Raw genomic sequence first — 15,969 nt, 5'->3', positions numbered from 1 at the left:
ACAGTATACTGTTCTGGAGGTTCAGTCCCACAGACATTATCTCTACCTGAACGCAGGCACCCTAGGAAGCATGTGCTTTTCAAACCAGTTGCCCTCTGATGCGGCGTCCTCGCTATTTGATAAGTCAATATGTCCTGAATTTTAGGAGGGTTACCGTAACTAGTGCACTCTGTTAGACAGTGATCACCTGTGGTAGTAAGATGGTAATAGGCACCTTATCACCTATGCACGGTGCAGGGCTTTGAGTTACAGAGCTCCTCACGCTGTGGAGAAGATTAGGTCACATTTACCCGTTTTCCCATATTTGGTCCTGATGAAATGCCAACAGATTGCTCCATGACTACACAAGGCATGAAAAACGTTGACCTGAAGTATAGACCCCAGCTTACCAGCAGGTCCATAGGTGATCGATACTTTCACACAGTGAAAGGGGTCATTAGTTCCTCAATTTCTCTGCCACTGTTTTTAATCTCAACATGGACCAGGAAGATCACATTAACTATATTGTGGCAACTGGTCGATAGTTGATCTTATATTAAGACTTTCACTAATCTCACATCTTATGACACAACATCCTCTGTCCTGCTATGCTCATCCGGCGCCCTTAATAAAAGATCTCCGACAAAGTGCCCTCTTGTGGTGCCCGCCAGGCATTGTAGCGCCGGCCTGGTGAGGAGTATAGCCCAATGATGAAGCATGTCACCTTCAGGTGAGTGAACACAACTTGTCTTAAAAGCACATGCTTCCTAGGGTGTCTGCGTTCAGTTACAGATAATGTCTCTGGGACTGAACCTCCGGAACAGTTTCATGTGATTTGACTGTGTTTTATTTTAACAAATGTACATAGCAGATATTGGCGCTTGCTTGTTTCACAAAAATTATCGGATACCTGCCTCAGAGCTCACTTCTTAAGACGAGTATGGGGTTATCATGTTGCTGCTACAAGCTCCTTACCTCTGCGGGTTATCGGGAACGATGCAGGGGCAGACCCAAACCATCCACACATGGAGATCAATGACAAATACTGAAGAATTAACAGAGCTTCCAAGCTGGTGACCATTACTTAATTGACCCTGAAAATAAAAGACACGTTTTTAGTATTCTGGTGACTCATGACCATAAAAAACAAAGGTTATAAATTCAATATTATGTCAATTACTTAAAAAATGGAACTGGATGTGCTGAATCGGAAGTTGTTCCAGGTCATGCCTGACACCTTCCACCACGATTGCTTATGGGACTTGTAGTTTTGTTTTCCTCATTAAAAGGATGGTCTCTAAAGTCTAAGGTCACCTTTTAGACCCTATCTTTTCAAATATTTCTGAATTAAAAGTTATGGAACCTTTACCCATCCCGTGGTCAGACCACTTTTTAGTTCATTCAGCTGGCAAACTCCTATAGAGGACCCCCATGTGCCTGCCCCACGCATCCTAGAACGTCCCTGGTCCACACTAGCCCGATACCTGGAAGCACGAACTCGAACTAGTCATTTCCACTTATCATCAGACCCATTAATAGCAGACAAGAAATTCACACTATGGATCGAGAATTCTCTAGATCTAGTACTGCCAAGAAAAATCTTACTAAAAAAAAGCGGAACCTTTAAATCCCCCTGGTTCACTCCTGAACTCCGTGATATGAAAAAAACATTGCAAAAAACTTGAACGAGTATGGAAAAAACACTTTGCTAGTATTAAAAAACTGAATACAGATTAGCCTTCACATCCTATAAAGCCACCCTTAAAAAAACTCAGTCGGCCTTCTTGAAAGAAAAAATTCAATCCTCTGCTAACTCCTCCAGGGAAACATTCCGCATTGTCAAAGAACTCTTTGGTCTCCGACTCAACCACAGCTACTGACCCTTCTGGTCGCCGATGCAATTGGCAGAATTTTTCGCTACCAAAATCCAAAATATCCTATGACCCCTCACAAATAATGACTGTCCACCAGAGCCCTACCCACCAGAACCCCAAAATAATGACCTCTGCCTAGACTAATTTTCCCCTATCACAGTGGACCTGCTCCTCCCAATTTTAGAATCAATCAAGAGCGGTTCTCCCCTGGACCCGACACCTTTCAACATCTTGAAGTCAGTGGCATCCACCATCAACCCCCCCATCTCAAACTTAATGAATGCTTCCCTAACACAGGGCACTGTACCACTCAATTGGAAAAAAGCAATAGTAAAGGCACTGTTAAAAAAAACACCTCAATCCCACTGAGATGGGTAATTACCAGCCCATCTCCTTACTTCCAGGAATCAGCAAGGTGGCAGAAAAATGTGTCAATCAACAGCTTTCAGCCTTCCTTGAGTCCGGTGGACTCCTACACTGCTCTCAGACAGGCTTCCGCCCTGGCCAGGGCACTGATACCACACTGATGGCAGTTGTAGAAGAGGCGAGAAGGATTCTTGACTCAGGAGGATCAGCAGCTGTGATCCTCCTGGATCTAAGCGCAGCCTTCGATACGGTGAACCACCGTATCCTGGGTCACCGGCTCAGTAGATAGGAGTTACAGGGTCGGCTTTATCCTGGCTGAAATCATTCCTCGAAAATAGAACCTTCCAGGGCTCTGAAGGCAACATCCGTTCCAGAGCTATTCCACTCCAATGTGGGGTGCCTCAGGGCTCGTCCCTGCGCCCTACTCTTTTTAATGTGTATATGTCCCCACTGGAGGAAATAGTTGCCCCCTTTGGAATTAAACTGGTCACCTACGCGGACGACACCCAACTTGTTGTCTCGCTGAATCAGTCTGACCATTCCCGGGAAAAACCTGTGCTCCTGCCTCAAAGAAATCTTTAGCTGGATGAACAGCTCTCGCCCTAAAATTAACAGCGAAAAAACGGAGCTTCTGGTGCTGGGTAATCAATCAAAATTCATCCCTAATTCCATGTGGCCGCCTTGTATGGGGCCAGCTCCCACTCCAAAAAAAGAGATAAAAAGCCTGGGTATCTGGCTCGACCAGGATCTTACCTTTCAAACCCAAGCAAGGAAAACTGTGGGAGTCTGTTTTGGCCTGTTTTGAACTACACGGAAAATCCTCCCCCTCTTACCTGCCCACTCCAGAAAACTCCTTAATCAGGGTATCATCCTCTACAGACTGGATTATGGTAACGCCTTCTATGTTGGGGCTTCTAAAATAGTTATTTCTAAACTTCAACTAGTCCAGAACTCGGCAGCCAGACTTCTGGTAGGCACAAAAAAATAAATCGGTGCTCGGCCAAACCCGCCTTAAGTACCCTCCACTGGCTCCCAATTCAGGAGAGGGTTAACTTCAGTCCCTCTGTATTACACACAAAATCCTTCAGGGCAAGGGCCCCCCAATCCTTAGAGCTCTGATTAAACCGTTGAAAGCTTCGTTCCGACCATCTTCGCTTAGCCGACACTCCCAGAATTAAGAAGGCGCGACCGGGGAGGGCACCTCTTCTCCTACAAAGTCTCCAGGCTCCGGAACTCCCTTCCTCTTACCATCCGCAGGGAAACTAACCTACTAAAATTCGCAAGATCCTGAAAAACTGGCTCTTCCCGTAAAACTATTTTGATCTCTGGCTAAATCAGTAGCGCTGGCACGCAGCCGGGTAGCCATGCGCTTTATGAATCCCATTCCATTCCAAGTCCCAGTGTTCTAAGAGATGTTGGTCAAAATCTGAGGCCTGACGGAGGATGAAGCATGACACTGCTCTGCTTAGCAGTGAGATGAATGACAGTTCCCCAGCCCTTCCATTCTTTGACAGACAGACGCTCGTCGGCCATTCATATTTTTTTGCCACGACTAAGAAACTTTTATTGCAGCTTGTGTCACTGAAGAGATAAAACCCCTGGGCGTGTTTAATTAACCACTGACAAACATGATAAATCAAGAACATGAGTTTCTGGTAAACTATCAAGCACCCAATCAGAATCAGCCGCCCTTCACACCCAGGAATTCTTGAGGCTTTGGAGAGGGTGAATTGCACGTGGTATAAGAGGAACATTACATGACTCAAAGCTCACTTTTCAGGGATGTACTGAACTGCCAGCCTCATGGCACACTTAGCCAGCTCTTCACCTCCTCCTCCTCCAACTGTTGACCAGCTATCAGGGCAAATGAGCCTGCAGCAAAGCATCGCTGGCTTGGTTCCACACCGGACCAGGCAAGGTGGTCAACTCCATACTCCTCCAAGTCAGCAAGCACTCTGGTCGAGCCAGTCCTAACCCCACATGCATGTTCCCCATCACAACTATTTTAATGGTACTAGGTTATGTTTCTGCCAAATGTATGAGTCAAAAAGTGAAAGATTTTACTATGAAGTGCTGAAAGAGAAATCATGAAGTTTTTCAATATCTCTGAGTCTGCCACAGTACACAGGAGCATTATTTCTCTACAGCAGCAAATCATGTATGTGTCCTGTAGAAAGCATGTTTGAATGAAACATAGAAGGCATTGCAGCCAAAGATCTCTGCAACATCATAGCAGAGTACAAGATAACTTGTGTTATTATTCCAGCAGAACGAAATGCCATTCCTAATGTGTACGTCATTTTAAAGACAAACCCAGGAAAATGTATGGTCAGTGTTTTTCTTCTGCCAGTTAAAAGACAATCTCCATTAATGTGCCAGGAAATAAAATACTATGAGAAATCCTACTCTATGGCAGGGTGCTGCCTGCCACTATATTGCAGGTTACTTCCAACATAATCTGATTTATACATACATACTCCAGGGTGCTGACGGCTATCGGGTCTGCACACAGCAGTCTGGAGCCACTCAGGAAGGCGGTACGGTGTCCATTTCATCTTAAGCCCTTAGGTTACAGTCAGAGCCTGACAGACCCGGAGAACTTTATCCGCGCTCTAACTGCGCCAAGCAGATAGACGTAGACCAACATAGGCTGTGTTGTGTGCTGGGTGATACCTGGCTTCATATTATTGTTGGCGGGAGGATGAAGCTCTGATAGGAGCTGCTACAAGAAGAGCAGAGAAATAGGGCCACAGATGTCACAGAGCGACAACTGCCCAGAAGCTGAAGAAAGAACTCTTGAACAGGAAACCTCCTAAACCCTGGAGAATTTCCAGGATAAGCAAATGATGGTAATGAAATGCAAACTGCAGCATTAAGGTCACACACTACAACATCTTTCCCTTTAAACCGAAGATAACAGCCTACAATAAAAGAAACAGTTAATACAAATGAACAATATTAAACTTTGTTGGTACCTTAGTAATGTGCTTACTTCTGGTCTTCACTCCATCTGCAGCAATAACGCTCTGAAAGGAGAAAAAACTGCTGTTCGTCTCAGAGTCTACAGTGTTACTGGTCTCAGTCACGAAGACTGTGGTGTCGGAAGATAACTTTCTCTTATTTGGCTTTATAGTTCCACCAGTCACGCCATCGCTTTTAGCAGACACACTACTGTCAGCAGCATCATACCTTCAGGCAGATCAGCCAACCACTCACATTGGGTAAACAGACTCGCCTCTGCTACATACATCCACTCTGTTCTCAAATTTGCTTGGGGCTGTCAAAATGCAAAGAGCTGCAATACATTCCTCACACTTTCCTGACTACCTTGTTTTAAAAGTTGTGACATTCAAGTGTGATTCTTGGTTCATCTGCAAGCTGAATTTTTTTAGAGGTTCTATTGCCACACAATACTGTTCCCATATTCAAGTTTGTCCACAGGGTGTTTCAACCCTGGTAGGTTATCAACTGCCTGTTTTGCAGATAATTTCAGATAGTTTCTGTAAGAAACTGATTAATTATTTGTGGTAGATGAGGAACAATCACAACCGTTGTCAGAGTGAACTTTCAAAGCCATTCAATTAACCTAGTATCAACCCCCTGGTACCTAAGCACTGAACAGGCAGGCTTAACTTAAGGTAATATGTAAAATATTTATGCAGAAACCAAAAAGTTAAAGTCAAAGTGCAAAACAATAAAAAACCCAAACCGAAACAGAAAAATGTAAGTAGAAATGTATTGAACAAAATGACACTAAAATGACAAAATCCAATAAGGGGAATGAGATATGAACTGTAACGCTGTAAGAATCACAAGGTGCCAATGGATGAGGGGCCCGGGCATGGAGTAGTCTCTCTGGAGCTGACTGCCAAGCCAGAGGAAACCGGAGGCCATGGCCTGCAAGCACATAGTGCAGGAATTAGACGCAGTGGTCCAAGAAGACATCTAGTGCTCCAGGATCAGATAGGGCTGCTGGCCTACAGGGGGATTCGTGGCAGGTTCGAGCGCAAAGTGCTTAGAGTATTGAGAACAAGCAGCAGATGCCAAGCAGGGCAAAGGCAGACGGTCGAAGGCAGCAAGGAGCGGACGAGACTGAAAGGGAGTGACACCTCTGGCCCTCACCATCATGCAACAGCATAGTGGAGCTCAGCGGGAGGACAACCCGTTGACAGCCACCCACTGGGGCTGGGACCCCCACGACAAGGCAGGCTGGTCTGGTGGTGTGGTAAGAGATATAGCTGCCATGTCCTCAGCAAGAAGCAAGAATGATCAGAATCTAAAAAAGATGCTGACCAAGCTCCTGATGACCGGCAACGGAGAAGGGAGGCTCTACCCAATGACACAAATCAGCCAAGATGCAGACACCTCTGAAGCCCCAGTTACCCACGCCTTTTTAGAGTCGCTATTCAGTGCATTACAAGGCGACTTGCACACGCTTGCAGACGCTGAAAAGGGAAATAGCGGGGGAGATGAAGGAGATAACTGATGGAGGCCACATGTTCCCAAACGGCATCAACGTCCCGCCTTATGATAAGGCGGGACGTCGATGCCATTGGGGACCATGTGGCCTCCATCGAGGATCAGGAGCAAGCCCGGGAAGAGGAGGTGGAGCATCTACAGCAAGAGATACTCCGGCTCAAGGCTCAACATAGCACACACAGAAGACCTGGAGAACCGGTCTTGGTGAAACAACATCCGCGTTAAGGGAGTTCCCCCTAAAGAAGAAGGGCCATACTGGGCGCCCCCACTGGATATTTTGGATTACATTCCAGACTTTCAACTAAAAGAGTGTATACTACGCTCTGCCAGGGACAAGCAACCACTAAGATATCAGGCCGACTCCATAGCTTTGTACCAGGACCTGGCTCTAATACCCCTTCAAAAGTGTTGGGTGTTCTGAGTGGCAACCACGCGTCTTCGAAATCAAGGAATACCGTATTCTTTGGGTCACCCTTTCCGGCTCATTTTGATATGGCAGGGCAAACTCCTCAGATCCATGCAAGACACTTGCCAGGTGCTTGGCATCGAGAATCCAATCCAGGAGGAGAAAGAGGGCCCACAGACCAAAACTCCTCGAGAAAGATGGCATAAGCTCTACGGGAGGCATAGCACAGAGCGAGCGACGAGACCGGACCTCAAGACCATGGCACAAGAAAGACTGGCAGTGCTGGAGACATTGTCGAAGGAGACATTGCCCATGATGACACAGTGAATGACTGAGGGACAGATAAGTGACATTTGCAAGGCTGGGTGGGCGGCGAAGTAGTCTGTGGGGAGCGTAGAGACACGGGGAGCGTAGAGACATGGGGAGCGTAGAGACACGGGTAACTGGCCACACACGTTCCCAACTATTTCGACTTCCAAGGACGTGCACGTACGAATGGCGGGCCCTGGACAATTTGAGGTTAATGGATTTCTAAGTTGGGGTTAGGGAGGGGGGGTGGAGAACGGGTATGCAGGTTAAAGGCGTTGAAGAGAGGATCAAAGGGCAATGGAGGCCGGGCAGACGTTGGGAACTCAGGGGGAAGAGGGATCACAGGGACCCAAATACATGCCAAAGCTGGTGCACTCACTATGACACGCTATTTCCCAGCCAACACTGAAAATTCTCACTCTCAATGCGAGCGGTCTCAACAATCCCAATAAAAGGAGCTCCATCCTTTCCTACCGGGATAACATGGAGGCAGATGTGTGCCTCCTCCAGGAGACACAGCTCCTCTCCAAAGATTGGCATAGAATGAGGTCACAACTCTTTCCCCAGCAGTTCTTTTCATCTACCCTGGATAAGAAGGCGGGTGGCTATTTTAGTAGCCAAACGTTTTAAGGGGACAGTGGGGAAAAAGGTGGCGGAAATCAAAGAGGTTGATGGGAGCAGGGCCATTGATAGCGTAGGTGTTGGTATGAGTATTTTAGATGCCGAAATTGTGTCGCAAACCACCAGAGTTACTGCTCCCGCAATTACCGTTCACCGGATATACGGTCAAATACCAACCCCACCAAGGATGGTGCTAATACGTTTAACAGGCCCAGGGGCTCTAATCAGAACAGGTTGTCTAGTACCTAGTGCATTATTATTCCTGCCGCCCCAAGTATCAATGGCTAATCAGGATGTCCTGAGTCTGCCGCTTGCCGCTTGCCCTTATGTGTTGGTACTGGCAGGAGTACCTACTTTAAAGAGGCATCAGCATGAGACATGGGACCAGCTACGCAATAAATGTGCGGACTGGCTATCATGGCATAGAAGCTTCCATGTATCCGAAATAAAGGATAATATTATGGCACGCAGAGTTGGGTGAGTCAGTGCATCTATAAAAAATATCGAAGGGGACAGTATTGTAATTAACTTTCGCAGACCTTCTTTGGTGAGACACCTACTAAGGGGTTGCAAATTCATAACACATAATAGCACTAACATATGCACACTACCCCTTGGTTATTTCTACAAACCAAGTCATGCTCCTTTCACCAACAATTCCTCATGAATTACTACCTCTAATAGGTTCCAGGCCTTGTCTGGATTAGAGACCCAAGACTGACTATCAACTTTTGGGGAAAATACTGATCCTGCTATTAGGTTACCGCATGCCCTGCCAGTAACTGAGTGTACTATTCCCACAACCCACTTATCCCCCCTATGCAAACGAAGGCCTCAGCAAGTTCAGACATTCGTATCTTAAGCTGGAATGTTGCAAGGGTGTACTCTAAACTTCACCAGCCAGATTGGGTACAACTTATTAAAGACCAAGATATCCTTTTATTTCAGGAAACATGGGCCACAGAAGAATTGCATATTGAGGGGTTTGAATGCCATAACATCCTAGCAACAACCCCCAAGCAGGGTCGACCATTTGGGGGTTTATCAATCTGGGTCAATATTAAGACAGGGGGTGCATAAAAACTGTACATACAGATAACAATAATTTTCTAGGCATATTATTTAATAGTGGAATTTCCTTTTGGATAATTAATGTTTATAACAATGATTTTCATTCTGTTCCAAATATGCATTTTATAAATTTGTTTCATTTTATTGCATCTATTGGAAATTCCAAAGACTCTTTCAAGTCAGTAAGAGTCTGTCTGGGGGCGATTTTAATGCTAAGCTATCTTACTCATGGTCAAGCGAATATTCACACAGCAGCAGACAAACATGCAATAGGGGTAGAGAGCTAATGGACCATTTGAACACCCTTAACTTAATTAATGTTATGGAAATTGATGCAACTACAAAAGATAATGCCCCCCCTCAAACGACATTCAGAGGGAGGGGCTGCTCATCTGCAATTGATAATGTTTCTTATCTCCCCCGCTTTAGAAGCAAGCTTACTTAAAGCCGAAATTATGGCCACAATCTTTGGGGACCATAACCCAATACAAATAAGGTTACGGATGTCTCCAGTTCCAACGCCTCAGACAGAATGTGGTGCTGGAGATCTATCACCATCCACAGATAATCGCAGGCTGGTATGTCGAGGCATCAATAACGCAGACCGATTCAGTTCTATGGTTAGGGGAAACACAAATCTTATTAACATCTGCTTAGAGGGCCTGTTCCACACCCAGTGGCTATCAGCGCCTTTACCGAACTCCGTGGAGCCATTAAATCCTTGCTGTCTAACCCCATTTGTACAGTACTGCGCGAACCTAAATGGTTCAATCAGGAGTGCTCAATTGTCAACAGGAAGCTCCGCAAGGCCCTATCTCAAAACCCTAGGTGTAATGATTTGCTCAAGTCCTTAAGGTTGACATATAAGCAGGCTATTGCTAAAAGGAAGCAACAGTTATTAGGTGAGCACTGGTATGCGCTCATTAATGTTGCCAGCTTAAATAATGGGAATATATTTTGGACTACCATTAAAGAGTTGAGATCAATGGGACAACCGTTAACTCCCATCAGCTGCAACATAATGAGCCCTACGTGGGAAAGTCACTTTTCCACTATTTACCAAGAGCCTGCTTTTGAATCCGACCCTTTTATGAAAAGGGTGCCACCTGGTGTCTCATTATCGATAAACGAGGTTGAGGCGGCTATATGTCAGAGTGCGGGCAATAAAACTCCGGGCTCTGATGGGTTGCCCATCGATCTTATTAAATATAAACAAGATTTGTTGGCCCCACTGTTGTTAAATATTTTTAATATTCTAACCAATGTCCCACTGCCTAAGACATGGTCTACTAGCACGATCGTTCCTATTTTTTTTTAAAAGGGCGATTGCACACAACCGTGTTGCTGTAGACCGAGCTCCCTCATAGATAACACCCTTAAAATTTTAGCAGAGTTTTATATACAAACATTTTAACCTGGACAGAGGACAATCAGATTTTAGAACAATTCCAACTAGGTTTCAGGGGTAAAGTTGGCACAAACGAGCAAAGTCCTAATCTTAATTTGATCATAGGGAAGTACACTATTGCACAGCACTCGCCACTTTACTTAGCTTTTATGGACCTGTCCTCAGCTTTTGATTTTGTCAATAGGTCCCGTCTATGGTCCATCCTTTTAGAATATGGACTGGATGAGGCCCTTGTTCCTTTTTTGGCCTATCTCCATGCGGACCTGAAAGCGTGGGTCAGGATTGTTGGTGGGGGAGAAGTTTCCACTTACATCAGTGTAGACAGAGTGGTCACACAGGGGTGTGTTCTGGCCCCTTTTCTTTTTATCATATATATAAACAATTTAGATAAATCACTGATCACACTAACTAATGATATTCCCAGAATTCAAGGCAAACCTCTCCCAGTGCTTTTATACACAGATGATGCGGTTTTAATTGGTCGCACACCAAATGCACTACGCACTTTAGTTCGAGGTTTCACAGATTTTATGTCCGGCTTAGATTTTTGCACAAATTTTAAGAAATCTTTTATAATGCCTTGTGGGCCAAGGTAATGTCCTTTAAATTTTATCTCTGTGGGTGACCAAAAATGTACTTGCACTGCTACTTTCCCTTATCTGGGAATGGTCTTCGCTGCGAACAGCACCTGGTGTGAACACTTGGCATATTGTAAAAGTAAGTTCTTGAGGGATTTTAAATCAATCCTCAGTCTCCTCCGCCCTAAAAGATCGAGAACAATTTCAGCCTTTTTAAAGATTTTTAAGATCCTGTGTGTACCAATAGCTACCTATGGGGCAGAGGTATGAAGTGTTGCCAAATGGTCTTGCGTCCAATCAGAGGAAAATAGATTTTGTAGAAAACTCTTGGCGCTCCAATCTCCACCCCTCTGTACATATGTCAAGACGAACTGAAATTAGGATACATTGAAGACATCATAAGGGCCCGCCCCACACTATTTTGGCTAGCCATAATGGAGAATCCCGAGGCTTCTCTCACAAGGGACATAATAGATGATAGTCTTCGCTGTGAGAAAGGGATGGATATTCCATGGCTTCCTGGGGTAGTCAAGAGTCTGGAAAGCGTTAACCTTGGTAGACTGTTTGCCAATTCGAACACAGATGGAACAATGGACAAAAAAGTTTTAAAGACAGCATTGTATGCACTTCATAGCGCGGAAAGACTAGAAAGGGAGTTGAATAAACAAACTGTTGCAAAATGTATATCCATTGCGTACCCTGAGCATTGTCTACCAAGTTATATTGCACCACCCATGTCCCAATGGGAGAGAGGCCTCCTATTCCGTCTAAGAGCCGGGACAGTAAGATATTTGCTTTGTTTTCCCTATGGGTATAACGCAAAACTTGAGTCGCTGCCATGTCCATGTGATGTTCACAGCGGTCAAACACTTTTACACTTTTAAGTCTTTAGTAAATACTATATGAAATATGCAGAATGGTTGTTGATTCTGTATTTTAAAAAATTGTCACCTATTAATTTAACAGACGCTATTGACTGCAAATTTAAATTGGACAATGTTGCATTGATCTTGCGCATTGGCACCTTTTTGAGAGTAGCTACGGGTGCACGGAAATCTATGAGCGATCTATGATGTCATTTGTATAGTAAATAAATACAGAACAGAACAGGCAGTGGGGGAAAACAATTACAGCTGCACTTACTCTTCTATCACTGAATGTAGGCTCATTAAGTAATCTAGCTTGTGCCCTCCTTTGTAGGTCCACTATCCTAGGGCCTAAATTAAACTATATGCTACACTCGCTCAAAGAGGCACAAAGTAAAAAGCATATAATATGCACACAGGTCACACAGATTGATAAGGAGACTTGTCTTCATGAAAAATTCTTCTTTTATTCTTGACCCACACAGCCAACGCGTTTCACCATAAAGGGCTTCATCAGGGCTGTTAAAAAAAAAAAACAGATCATTGATCATAAATACCTATCTCACATAAGATCATGAACCCTTCACCATAAGTGCACTAGTGGAAATGTTCTTGAGCCAGAAAAGAAACAGTGCCTCTGATGGTGCACAACACATGACACCATCGGCCATGAGAACACCCACACAAGAAACCAAAACGAAAAACCAAGACTCTTGTGAGGAGATGAACAAAAACAGAGAGTATTAGGACCCAAATGACCCATTCCAACAACAAAGCACATCTAATCAGTCTTTGTGAGGTTAGGACAAAACCCCATAGAACAACAACCATTAAATGAGTATCTTTACCCATTTAGTTGCACAACACATTAGGTGATCCCAACTAACTATCTGGGTCACAGCCAGGGAGAAAAGCCAGTATGGCACAAAAACCAACTCCACAAGTCATATATTAGACCTGTATTTTTGTTGAAACTCAACACCAGTGACTTGGTGAACTTTAAAACACATCAACCATAAATTCCAATGATTTTTTATTTACCTGAAGTGGAAACATTTATTCCGCGTTCCTTGCAAGACGATGGATAGTCCACCAAAACACAATTCAAACACAGAAATCCTGGAGCAGAAAAGAAGCAGCCTCTGTTACGACCACAACCATCATCTTTTTACTCAATCATTAGTAGCAAGGCTTAGATATTCGCCATCCTATGTCCAGTATATATGACCAAAAACACCAAATAGCAACTTTGTATACCTTGCCAGGTTAGACGTTTCTGCGCAGTATCAACAATTCGGATCCTTGCTTGCTAGTTGGCCGTTTCAGGCTCCAGACAAGTTTAGTGGAAGTCACTATCTCTTCAGTTCGTTCTGTGAAGCAAAATGAATGAGCCATCATTGAGAAAACATCTTCTAGTATTAACTATGACGTTTGCATCTCACCGTGCACGAAAAAAGAGATTCTCCTTACATATTATGTCGGGAAAACTAATATTTTAAAAACGGCGCCGTTCAGATAGCACTATGCACGTGACGTGATTCTCCTCGCATGCATGTTCAGAGAACCAATATCTGAGAAACTCATTACGTATTGCGCTGGTATCCCTCACCCTCACCCCCTCAGAACCCACACCCCCTCACCCTCAAACACCCCCTCACCCTCACCCCCCCACTCCCTCACACCCTCACACACCTTCACATACCCTCACTCACCCTCACACACCATCTCACCCTCACACACCCTCTCACCCCCTTCACATCATGCCTCACACTGCTGCACGCCTCACACTGCTGCACGCCGCACACTACTGCATTACTCATACTGCTGCATGCCTCACACTGTTGCACGCCTAACACTGCTGCCCGCTGTATACTGCTGCCTGCCTCACACTGCTGCATGCCTCACACTGCTGCACGCACTGCTGCATGCCTCACACTGCTGCACGCCTGACACTGCTGCACGCCGCACACTGCTGCACGCCGCACACTGCTGCACGCCGCACACTGCTGCATGCCGCACACTGCTGCACGCCACACACTGCTGCATGCCTCACACTGCTGCACGCCTCACACTGCTGCATGCCTCACACTGCTGCACTCCTCACACTGCTGCACGCCTCACACTGCTGCATGCTGCACACTGCTGCACGCCGCACACTGCTGCATGCCGCACACTGCTACACGCCACACACTGCTGCACGCCTAACACTGCTGCACGCCGCACACTGCTGCATGCCGCACACTGCTGCATTACTCATACTGCTGCCTGCCTCACACTGCTGCACGCCTCACACTGCTGAACACTGCTGCATGCCTCACACTGCTGCATTACTCACACTGCTGCACACCACACACTGCTGCATGCCATACACTGCTGCAAACCACACACTGCTGCATGCCATACACTGCTGCACACCACACACTGCTGCACGTCACACACTGCTGCACACCACACACTGCTGCATGCCACACACTGCTGCACACCACACACTGCTGCACGCCACACACTGCTGTACGCCACACACTGCTGCACGCCGCACACTGCTGCAAACCACACACTGCTGCATGCCATACACTGCTGCACGCCACACACTGCTGCACGCTGCTGCACGCCTCACACTGCTGCACGCCTCACACTGCTGCACACCTCACACTACTGCACGCCTCACACTGCTGCATGCCTCACACTGCTGCATGCCTCACACTGCTGCACGCCACACACTGCTGCACGCCGCACACTGCTGCATGCTGCACACTGCTGCACGCCACACACTGCTGCATGCTGCACACTGCTGCACGCCACACACTGCTGCATGCTGCACACTGCTGCACGCCACACACTGCTGCACGCCACACACTGCTGCATGCTACACACTGCTGCACGCCACACACTGCTGCACGCCTAACACTGCTGCACGCCTCACACTGCTACACACTGCTGCACACCACACACTGCTGCATGCTCACACTGTTGCACGACACACACAGCTGCACGCCACACACTGCTGCACGCCACACACTGCTGCATGCCACACACTGCTGCACGCACGCCGCACACTGCTGCACACTGCTGATTGTTCTATGTTAGGGACGAATACCCATATGTGCGCTGTGTGCCATATTAATTTTTTCTTCATAGAATTTGGTCTGTGCTTGGATCATCTCCCTATGATATTGTCTAATAGCTGCCTTATATTGACTTTTGATGGCGGGATCATAGTTTTTTCTCCACACCCTTTCCATTCTTTTACATGATTTTTTTGTCAGAATTAATTGCTTATTGAACCATGGGGCTTTAATCCTAACTTCAAGTTTACTTTGTCTGGTTTTCTGTGGGTGTTGGGCTGCAACTTTGTTGAGCCACTCAGCCCAAATCTTGTTGGCCTCTTCTACGTCATCTGTCAGGCTTGGTCCTCTAATTCAATCCTTACATTGTCAGGTAGGGATTTTGGCTATTTATTCTTAATCCCGGTTACTTTGTGACTGGTGTGTCGAGCCTGTGGATTTTCCAGTGTAAACGGGATGAAATAATGATCCGACCATGGCATTGGTATAGGGGTCTCTACTTCTAGCTTAGGGTCATTTGAAACAAGCATTGGCGTAACCAATAGGTCTCGCCTTTGGGACCTTATAAGTGTTTAGCCATGCATAAGTTGATGCTGTTGCACCAAGGATATTGTGCAGCATAACTAAATACTTATAATGTTCCAAAAGCGAGACCTATTGGCTATGCCAATGCTTGTTTAGTGTTGCACTGGTGTTTCCTTTGGTACAGTGCTATACACTGTATTTTAAAATAGGGTTAATACATTTAATCAAATATACGTTGCCCGTGCAAGATCGTTTCCTACTGTTTTTGTAGTGTTGCTCTGGTGTTTCCATTCTAATTATTAAAAAATGTTTTTGTGTCAAGGATCAGAGCGGCAGTGGAAATATACAGTGAATCATGCCCTCTAATAGTGGATGTAAAAATGGCATCAATGCTGTGCACTGGCATGCTGAAGGCACCATCT

At 45.7% G+C, this 15,969-nt stretch overlaps 1 protein-coding gene and 1 long non-coding RNA gene across 2 annotated transcripts in view; one reads left to right on the top strand and one right to left on the bottom strand.

Annotated features, from left to right (window-relative positions):
- The window catches only part of LOC144805774 (uncharacterized), a 399,726-nt gene that overhangs the window by 181,706 nt on the left and 202,051 nt on the right, over positions 1 to 15,969 (top strand). The window lies entirely within an intron of this gene.
- LOC144805778 (uncharacterized) lies at positions 957 to 13,330 on the bottom strand. The gene is made up of 4 exons (XR_013605595.1): positions 13,215 to 13,330; positions 12,999 to 13,076; positions 5,195 to 5,245; positions 957 to 1,073 (listed from the first exon to the last, which is right to left on the bottom strand). It is a non-coding gene; the product is annotated as an uncharacterized LOC144805778 (long non-coding RNA).

Source organism: Lissotriton helveticus (genome assembly GCF_964261635.1).
Source record: "Lissotriton helveticus chromosome 1_1 unlocalized genomic scaffold, aLisHel1.1 SUPER_1_unloc_24, whole genome shotgun sequence".
Lineage (NCBI taxonomy): Eukaryota > Metazoa > Chordata > Amphibia > Caudata > Salamandridae > Lissotriton > Lissotriton helveticus.
The sequence above is the reverse complement of the archived record's forward strand: the minus strand, read 5'-3'. Positions and strand labels throughout refer to the sequence as shown.